At 39.6% G+C, this 10,363-nt stretch overlaps 1 pseudogene across 1 annotated transcript; it reads left to right on the top strand.

Moving 5' to 3' along the window:
• The first annotated feature begins 7,786 nt into the window (after positions 1-7,786).
• Positions 7,787-8,638, top strand: LOC308501929 (small ribosomal subunit protein uS5-like; annotated as a pseudogene). The gene has a single exon. The product of its transcript is annotated as a small ribosomal subunit protein uS5-like (transcript).
• The last annotated feature ends 1,725 nt before the right edge of the window (positions 8,639-10,363 follow it).

The following is a 10,363-nucleotide window of genomic DNA, read 5'->3' as shown; positions in this document are numbered from 1 at the left end:
CCACCCTCAGGATCTAATCATTTCCCCAAAGCCCCCACCTCTTAACACCATCACGTTGGAGGTTACGTTTAAATTATGAATTGGGATGGAGGCCACAGACATTCAGTCTAAAGTGGTGTCCCAATGATTGCAGAGAATAACCGAGCGATCCAGGTTCTGAAGGGCAGCCAAAATATATGTGCACACTCCAAATGCGTACCTTTTGAGGTTTCCCCATCAGAATGAGTTTTAAATTATCTTTTTTAACTTTTTGTCCAGTTATTCAGAGAGTAACTATTGGTTCTGAAATCTTTCTGTCTCTCTGTCTTTCTCTGTTTTGGCCTTGCTGGGTCTCTGTGCTTCCATGTCTCCATCTTTGTCTGTCTACTCCCCTCTGATATCCAAACACTGGTGACCCCCCGCCACACACACACACACACACACACACACACACACACACACACACACGGAAAAATATTTGTTCTCAAAACTGTACCATCTAGTAAATTTGTAAGGAGGAAGAGAAACATTTTCCCCCCTAATTGTCCCATAATCTGTAATGCTGCTCATTTACTTTGGAATGAATACTTCACAATAGCTTAAAGAGTACTATTAGTTCCTTTCCTTCATCTTTTTATCTCTCAGTTCCCAGTTTTATCTGCTTAGACCTGCCAGAAATAAGAAGCAGACTCATCACTGAGCCATTACTTCTTATGGCCAGTCTCCCAGTTACATTGAGACACATGTGGAAACTTGTAAAAGCCTAGCTGAATTCTTAGACCAAGGCTGCATGGGTTTGGATGAGACCACACTGCTGTAACAGACATCCAGCACTACGGCAGCTTAAAGAACACAGAGTCTATTTCTCTGTCATGTAACCATTTTGAAGAGGGTGTTCCAGGTCAGCAAGGCAGCTGTTAGGTTTCTCCATCACCCTCTGGGGCATGTCCTCAAAGAGCCGTAGCCATCAAGCCAGGCTCTGTATCTAGAAAGTCAATGAGATCATGGAGAAGGCATATCAAATGTCTTAAAACCCAAGTCTAGAAGCAGCACATGTCATTTCTGCTCATGTTCTAGGAAAATACTTATCACAAAATCATACCTCAATGTGCAGAAGGCTGAGGAATTTAAGAGGGCAGCCAAGTACTCAGAAGAAAAGGAGAATGAATTTTAGTAGGTAAATAATAGTCTTCACCAAGGTTGACTGGGCTGTGGGGGATCATTCTTCTGATATCAACTTCATCATTTTATATAATGATTTTAACAGTTCTATGGATCAGAGGTGTTATTTCCATTTTACAGGTGAGGAAATTGAGGCCTTAGGTTATATAAATCAGAGAATATTTTTCCTTGTTATAGTACATTCTTCTTTTTCTTATGTTTATTTGGGATATGTCTTCAATCAGATCATAAAATTGTGCCCACAACATTATAAAATTCAACATCTAAACATAGCAATTGATTAATAAAACTATGCTAATTGAATGACTGAATTAATGATAAACATTTAGGTGCTGATGCTACAAATTAATAGAAGCAGACTACTTGCTGCATATTAGCTTAATTATTTTGATAAGAACTAATGTTTTAAGATTCAGGTACTCAAGACAGCTATTAAGGGGGATCAGAAATGGCTGCTAATTTCTTCTATAATGCTGAGTCATGGAATCATGTTTATTTAATCTGTCTATTAACCCAGAATTTACAAAAATACAGTCAAACTAGTCAAAAAATTCAACTTTTTAATCATTCAATCAAATGACTATACACAAATGGTTTATACACATAAAAACCACTTGATAAGAAGGTAATGCCTTCTGTACATAGGTTCGATCCTTAGATTAGAACAAGAAAAAGGAAGAAAACTAATACTGAGTTAATTGTGTGATAGGCCCTTTATATAATCCTCACAAAACCCTGTTAGGTAAAGAACATACAACTATTCACAAATTCAGAAGGATGTTATGGGGAGGAGAAGCTTTTCCTCTGTTCTCTTAGGTTCAGTGCGTGATGGCCTGTAAATTACGTTTACAAAAGACAGGTTAACAGGAGAAAAGGTACGCAATTCTAACATATTTACATGCACAGGAGTTTACAGAAGATAAATCTCAAAGAAGTAGTTATACTTAGGTGCTTTATGCCCTTCTTAAATAAGGAAGAGAATTTGGGCTTCATAAGGATGATAAATTGTGGGGAAATGACTACGAATTCTATGGGGAAAACTAATAGAAACTAAGGCTGTTTTAGTAAGGCCTGTTTACCCAAACTCATCTCAGTATTGACGTTCCATCTTTGATGATAGGAGTTGCTCTTCTCTCCCTGGTACAGGGTGGGTACCTTACTCAATGGGAAATCTATGTCCTGCTTTTAGGCAATGAAGGGAGGGCAGAGAACCCTTCCTGCATCTGTTGACTTCCAATTGCCTTCACCTCAAAATAGTCTCTATGCCAAAGTGGCATATTTTAGGGTGGCATATTCTGATCCTCTTCAAAGTTCAGAAAGATTAAATTACTTGTCCAGGTTTACTCAAGTAGTGAGTTTTAAATTCACCTCTGCTAGCCTCTAATGCATCTGCTTTCAAAATGTAAACATTCAGAAAAAAGTCTGATTTCTCTATTTTATTTAAGATTATTGAAATAATAGTTTTGTTCCAAATAATAAGTCTTTTTTTACTACAGCATGATGCTGGTCCAAAGTGCTTTTATGAAATATCTCATTTGATCCTCTAGTAACAGTTAGTAGAATGGCAAGACTTGCTAAACTGGTTTTACAGAGGAAGAAACTAAGTAACAAAGGATTTAATAACTTGACCATTGCTGAGCAACCAGTTGGTAACATTGTTGCAACCATGTTCTAGGGCTCCCGAATTTCCAGAAATGGCTATTTCGTTCCTGCCTGTTCCCTAACTGCCCACCCAATGAATTTAAATGGAATTATTCCATTTAACCACAGACCTCGGGCATAGCCTCCTGGGGTTGCATGGAAGTCACTGTTCTGAAATCCTATGACCTGGGTCTGAGTCCAGGTTTAGTTTTGTGGGGATAATAGGACCCACCTTGTGGGAAGAGCTTGAGAGGGGATGAAGCAATAGGGAACGTTACAGAGGGGCCTCCATTTCCCTGGCCTCAGGCTTCAGTGTGGAAGAACCTCCACTGGAAAAATCTGCTTTACCCTTGCCAGTCTGGATTGCTTATCCTCAGGACAGAAGGAGTGATGTGTCAGATTGGGCTATTTGGGAGAAAGAACTGGGCAAGCAAAGCCCATTCCCGTCTTGGGTTTCCTTTTCTTCAGAACTCATCGGTCGAGGTCTGCCTTCTGCCTTGCTGTGGCTGTGAAGGGGGCTGTGTCTGCACAGAGGCCAGTGTTAGTCAGAGGTGAAGCCACTGCAGATACAGAACCGTGTTTTCCAACCTGGCTTATCTGGAAGAAAGGCGTTATTTTGATCTCCATTTGCCTGCCTCCTGCGTCTCTCTTTCAATTGATTCTAAACGTAGGCAGGGAAAATTGCTTTTATTTACTGGATCCCCAGAACCCAACAAATAAATGCATTCTTTTTATTTGCCTTATTCATAAAAGAAGGTGTCCTAAATTCACTGTAAAATTGTATCTGAACAAAGGGATAAATAATTTTGGATGTGTGAACCAAGTTTTAACTTGTAGGTGTGAAAAGCGTCTTTGTGGCATTATAACTCTAAATGGGTATTGCTTTCCCCAGAGAATCACAGTGTTTGTTATTGGTGGTTCTGGTGAAATTTGGTATTTGAGAAGTTTCAAAACATCACTGGAGCCACCCAAATATACAAAAAGAACACCCGATGAAGTGGACAATAATAATGATGCTAATAAAATATCAACAAAAATTAGAAAAGTGGAAGTAAAATACTTCTGCCTTTCAAATTAGAGCCATCTAAGTGATTTGGCAGTGGGAAAGTGCTGGGTTCCTCCTCTAGTGCTAGTTTTGGATACAGGAAAGTCATAGCCTGCTTGGACTTCAACATTTATTCTTTGAACTTGTAATAGCTCTTCTTACTGAGGTCTGGGATCTCTTCCACCCAAGGGAATCAGTACATCAACTCTTAGCAAAAATAGACTGATAGAACCTGCCCATTCTCCTTCCTCCTCAGGCAACTCAGACGCTACCCTTTCCTGCCTTTTGTGCCATTCCAGCTCTCGCTTGCTGACTCTTCGGCCAACTCTTTAAACGCTGGAATTCCTGGTCCTCTTAGTTCCTTCTTCCTTTTCCATGGGCTTCCTCCTCTACACTCCTTGCACTTAAGATTTCTAAATCCACACTTGCCCCCAAAATTATTCTCCTGAAACTGCACATTCAAATTTCTAACTGCTGAAGGTGTCCCAGCTATCTAACCACACCTGCTGCTAAACACAGCAGGTCAGAACGCAACTCATTTTGTACATGTCTCCCAAGTTGGGAAGATTTCACATCAAAGTCAGCTTCTCTCGAAAAATTGGAAAATCTGATAATACTGAATGATCAGCTAGGTATGGGACGACACCTGGCTGGAGCTGAGGAGCAACTGCCCCTGTAAATGAAACCCATGGTCCCCTGTTGCTCTCAGTCCTCACCACCCCATGTCCTGTACCTGGCTGACTTCACACAGTATGTTCTCTGTCGGGCACCTGTAGATGTCTGAGTTTGTGACCATTGACTTAGGCCATACTAGACCACCTGCTGAAGTAAAACATAAAGTGAAGAACCAAATGACATCACCTTTTCCTATTCAGGCTGGAATTGCCTGATTTTATTGAATCTTGGCTCCACCAGTTACTAAACTCATTACAATTTTGCATAAGTTACTTAACCTCTCTGGACCTCAGTGACCTCATCTATAAAACAGTGATAATGAAATTAGCTACCTCACAGGGTTGTTGTGAGAGTTAACTGAGCTAAAACACACAGGCAACTTAGAGCAAAGCCCAACAAACACATCATAAAGCCTAGTGTTGGCTGCCTCAGCCCCTGCTGTTTGTTATTCTCTTCTGGATTTTTGTAACATAGTTCTCAAAACTTTTTCTAAAAGAAATGGTTGGAATATAGATTTAATCTGGTTTGTGACCTGTAAAGAATATAACCTGGATTGTGTGAAACTATGTAAATGCATTTTTTTTCATTACTAAGAATCGATATTTCTGGAATTAAATAGAGGTTCAGTTTGACAACTAAAAGTAGTGAGAATGATAGGCCCACGATGAAATGGCAAACACTTGATACCAACAAATTTCATGACTTGACTAGAGTTTTTCTGTACACGAAATCCGTGCCTAGCACAAAGCAGAAGTCATTGTTTGAACAGTTTTGTATTCCACATGTGTTTCCTGCATGACCTTGAACAACTAAGCCAAAACTTCGTCCATATGGCTATTCTCTTGTCAAGAGTGCTGCCATGCTCTCGTCACACAGCAGGTTCTTACATCCCTTTCAAGATGTGCTCTCAGTGTCACTTCTGTGACATCTTTCCTGATACCCTCTTCTCTATTATTAGCGCTTACGTTGAGTTGTAACTGCTTGTTTACATGTATTTCTCTTGGAGTGAATTCCGTGAATTCTGGGACATTGTATGCATTTAAGTAGAATGGGTATAACTACAGGTTCAGGCTCTGATGCCAGGCTGCCTGGATTCAAATCTTGACTCTGCCATTTATGGGCTATGTGGCCTAGGGACAGGTCCCGGATCTCTCTGAATTTCAATTTCTTCATCTAAAACATAGGGATAATAATCTCTAGGGTTTTTGTGAGGATTAAATGAGCTAATATTTGTAAAACTCTATAGAACAGTGTCTGGCACATGGAAGACATTTAATTAAATATTAGTGATTATTATGATCCTGCTGTTGACTTGATTTTTAAAAATTTTACTTCCATATCTTATTTCTGGTTTCCTTCAATTGCTCAGATTTACTCTGCTACAACTGATGACAAACCTGATTTTACTGCTCTCCCTGTCTTCTATTTTCAGAACTAACCTTTCAAAATATGAATCACAATTTGATCTTGTAAGATAGTATATTGAGAAATGAAAGATATTGAATGTCTAGTATTGGCAAAGCGTGCAGTCACATTCCATTCTTTTAAATAACTTATCCTGTAACTCCTCGCCACTCCCTGGTAAGATCCTTCTAGATAAATAAATTGATTCCCTTTTATTTCTGTACTCCACTCTCATGTCCTACTCTCATTGCAATGTGTTTAATATGTATCTATTTGTATTTAATTAGTACATTGTAGGTAAATTGTATATAGAAATAAAAACCTGGGTGCTGGCATACTTATTGCCCTGGACAGAGCTAGGAAATATATGTGTATATACAAACCTGTATATGTACACATCCATCTGTCTGTAAACATGAGTTCATACTGGTATCGCGACCCCTAATCTAGCATCACAGGGCTCATTTCAGCCTTCTTTCCTTGATTATTTGTGACTTTTTCTCTGATAATGAGAGACCTGGCTCCCATTAGCTACAATTATTTACTTATTTGTTTGACCCCATGGGTTGAATTGTGTTCTCCCAAAGTCCTAGCCCCCAGCACCGCATGATGTGATCTTATTGGAAGATGGTCTTTTGACGTGATCTTATTGGGAGATGGTCTTTACAGAGGTAAAGAGTGAGCAAGTGAGTTAGGAAAGGTTTCCCAGAGAAGATAAAAATTTGAACTAGAAGTTGAAGGATAAGTAGAAGGGAAGCGCAGAAAGCATAAAAACACTTGACATGTGGAAAGTCTGGTGAGTAGTTCAGTCACAAAGTATGGGGTTCATGACTATGGATAGTGTGGAGTATGCTAGAAAAATAGGATGCCTTCGGATTGGAATGGGCTTTGGAGGCCTTATTTTGTCATGTAGACATAAAGTGCCATCGAACATTTTATGACAAAGTGTATTTGATTAGACTTGTATTTTATAACCATAGCTTTGGCAATGTAGACCAGAGAGGAATAAGATATTAGGGAGATTAATGGCAAGGCTATTGCACATAGTTCAGGTAAGAAATATTGAAAACCCACACTAAGGAATGGCCTATTTTCTGCCTGAGTGGTCTATTTATGAGAAACAAAGGGAAAAAGTAAATCTGGGAAGGTAGGCCTATATTTGGCATGTAAATTAGGAAAACAAACCACAATCATCATAAAAGGGCAACATCAGGGATCCTTGTGGTGTTGATAGAACTGTTCTGTATCTTGCTTGTGGTGACACACAAACTTACGCATGTGATAGCAGTGTGTAGAACTAAATACACAGGCACACTGAAGTGGATCCAAGTGAAACTGGGGAAGTCTCAATAAGATTATGGATTGTTCGTACCATTGTCGTAAACTGGATAAAGTTTACACGATCTCTCTGTGTTGTTTTGTGCAATTGCGTATGGCTCTACAATCATTTCAATAAACGTTTCAATTGAAATGATGGCAAAATAAAGATATTTTCTATTAATTCCTCCCCCCCTTTTTTTCAGATGTAGAGGGAAGAATTTAAGGCAACTTGTCCACAATTCTCCACTAGAATTTAGATTGATTTTATATTGCATTTATATAACAATTTGGAAAAAAATTAAAACCAACCAGATTCAAAACTAAGAAAACAGTTATTTAAATGTAACTTGTACAGTTTTAGATTATTATTGGTGCCATTAGACATTTTACATACTGATTAATTGCGAAGGGAAAAAATAAACATTTATTGAGTACTTCAAGTGCAGGTCATTGATCTGAGGGCTTACATCTATTTCTCTGTTTCATGCTAATGAAGAGGCAGGTGTTATTAGAGCTATTACTTCTCTGAGAAAACACCAAATGACTGATGACACCGGGATGACACGGTGCACCAGGAGGGCTCAGAGACCTGGAATGGGGTGGGGGAGGGGACCTGGACGATTCGGCAGCGGCAGCGGGGTCTCTGGCCAAGGTCGTGCGGGACACGGGGGAGCTCGCAGAGGCAAGGCTGAGGACCAGGGGTGGATCGTCGTCACCAAGCTGGGCCGCCTGGTCAAGGAAGTGGAGGTCAAGTCTCTGGAGGAGATCTAGCTCTCCCTGCCCATCAAGGAATCTGAAGTCATTGATTTTTTTTCCTGGGGGCATCCCTCAAGAACGAGGTTTTGAAGATTATGCCGGTGCAAAAGCAGACCTGTGCAGGCCAGAGGCCCCAGTTCAAGGCATTTGTCCGCCATCCGGGACTACAAAGGACATGTGGGTTTGGGTGTTAAGTGCTTCAAGGAGGTAGCCACTGTCATCCGTGGGGCCATCATCCTGGCCAAGCTCTCCATTGTCTATGTGCAGCGAGGCTACCAGGGAACAAGATGGGCAAGCCCCACACTGTCCTTTGTAAGGTGACCTGCAGCTGTGGCTCTGTGCTGTGCACCTCATCCCTGCCCCCAGAGGCACTGGCATCTCTCAGCTCCTGTGCCCAAGAAGCTGTTGATGATGGCTGATATCGTAAACTGTTATACCTCAGCGAGGGGCTGCACTACTACCCTGGGCAACTTCTCCAAAGCCACTTTTTATAAGTCAAAGACCTACAGCTCTTTCACTCCTGACCTCTGGACAGAGACCGTGTTCACCAAGTCTCCCTTCACTGACCATCTTGTAAAGCCCCACACCAGAGGTTCTGTGTAGAGAACCCAGGCTCCAGCTGTGGTTACCACATAATTCATACAAGAAAAATAAAATGATCCTGTTAAAAAGGAAAAAAAAAAAAGCATCATTAATGCACTTTACAGAAGGGGAAAACCTAAGGGTCAGAGTGTGCAAACACATGTGGGAGGTCAGAGATTTGGTTGAATCTACACCTGTCTGACTTTCAAGCCTATGCATTTTCCCACTACTTAGGGGCTGAAATACAGACACACGCACATTTAAAATATCATCTCTGTCACTGTCTTATCTGGTTGATCTCTACAGTGTCTGTATTCAGTACTTAGAAATATGGGATATTGTACTTTTGTGATAATCAGTGTGGATTATTTCAGCTCAGGAAAACATGTTTAAAAATTTGTGACAAGATAGCTTTTGATAAAATAGTTCACAAAAATGTGTTAGATACTATTAGAAGACTTAAGGGAAGTTTCTCCAACCATTAATTAAAACAAAAACAAAAACAAAAATTTACGATGTAAGAGGTTTACAATGTTTAACTTTTGTTGAGTGTTTACTAAATGTCAGGTACCATGCTATGCAATTTACACATTGCTTAAAATTTCACAACAAAATAGGGACAAAACCTGGGCTGTTTGACTCCTAAATAGCCACACTTCTAAACCACCAGGCTTTTACAATGCTATAAAAATCTACCAACTGAAAATAATGGGAGATGAAGCAAAAAGGAAGTTTAACCGAAAGTTTAGCATGGTCCAAGGTCAGTGACCAAGGCCACAATTTATAGTAATTAGATGAGTTAGCTACATTGTGTAACTTGAGGGGTCAACGTGCAAAGCTCAATGGTTTCTTTAGGTCAGTCATTTTCTACCCCTTTGTCTCATTTTATTTTCTTCATAGCACTTTCACTTACTAATATCTACAATAATTTCATTTCTCGTCTGTCACTTGCCCCACCTCACTAGAACATAAGTTCAATAAAATCGAGAACCTTGTCTATCTTGTTCAATACTGTATTTCCGGTGTCTCAAGTTGTTTCCAACATGTAAATATTTGTTGAATGAATGCATAAATGATTGGCCTTCTCTGGACTTAAGTAGCCAAGGTTTAGGCTTACAAACTATGATTGAAAAGATCACATTACAAGATATGCATTATTAACACTTTATTAGTATTTCATTTTTAGGTTGGCTAGGATACATTAAAAGAAAGGGAGGAGGAAGCTGGAGGAAAGAGCTGGAGGAGGGTGCTGTAGAAAAGGGGAAAATAATGTATATAAACTGGTAAATATGGGAGTGGGGGTTGAAACGTCACAAATTTGGAGACTTTGGTCAGTGCCTGAAATTTGTGGGTGTCCCTGGAGTGGGACAGAAACCATCATGAAAGCTAACTTCTCAATTCAGTCTCATAAATTCTACCACTGAAAATGTTTATGGAAAGGAGAAAGCTATTTAGTTCATTTTTAATATGTTAATTATCTTGCATTATGTATAGCTTTGAATAAAATGCAGAGTGCTCTTGAGGCCTCCACTTAAATTAGTGCCAAGTGTATGTACATATTGGACACTGGTCTACCTAGTTTATGTTTTGTGGATTCTTCATGAGGAATCATCACTGATGTTGTTATAATCCTTGTTAGCCTTACATCATTGTCAAGTATGATGTACATGAAGAAATAAGGTTGAGAAATACAAAAGAATCACATATGAAGAACAAAAATGAATGGATAAATTGAGTATCTGTAGCATTTCAATGAGATATGGGAGTGAGGATTACAAA

This window comes from Rhinolophus hipposideros (genome assembly GCF_964194185.1).
Source record: "Rhinolophus hipposideros genome assembly, chromosome: 9".
Classification (NCBI taxonomy): Eukaryota; Metazoa; Chordata; class Mammalia; order Chiroptera; family Rhinolophidae; genus Rhinolophus; species Rhinolophus hipposideros.
This window is presented reverse-complemented; position numbering and strand designations above follow the sequence as displayed.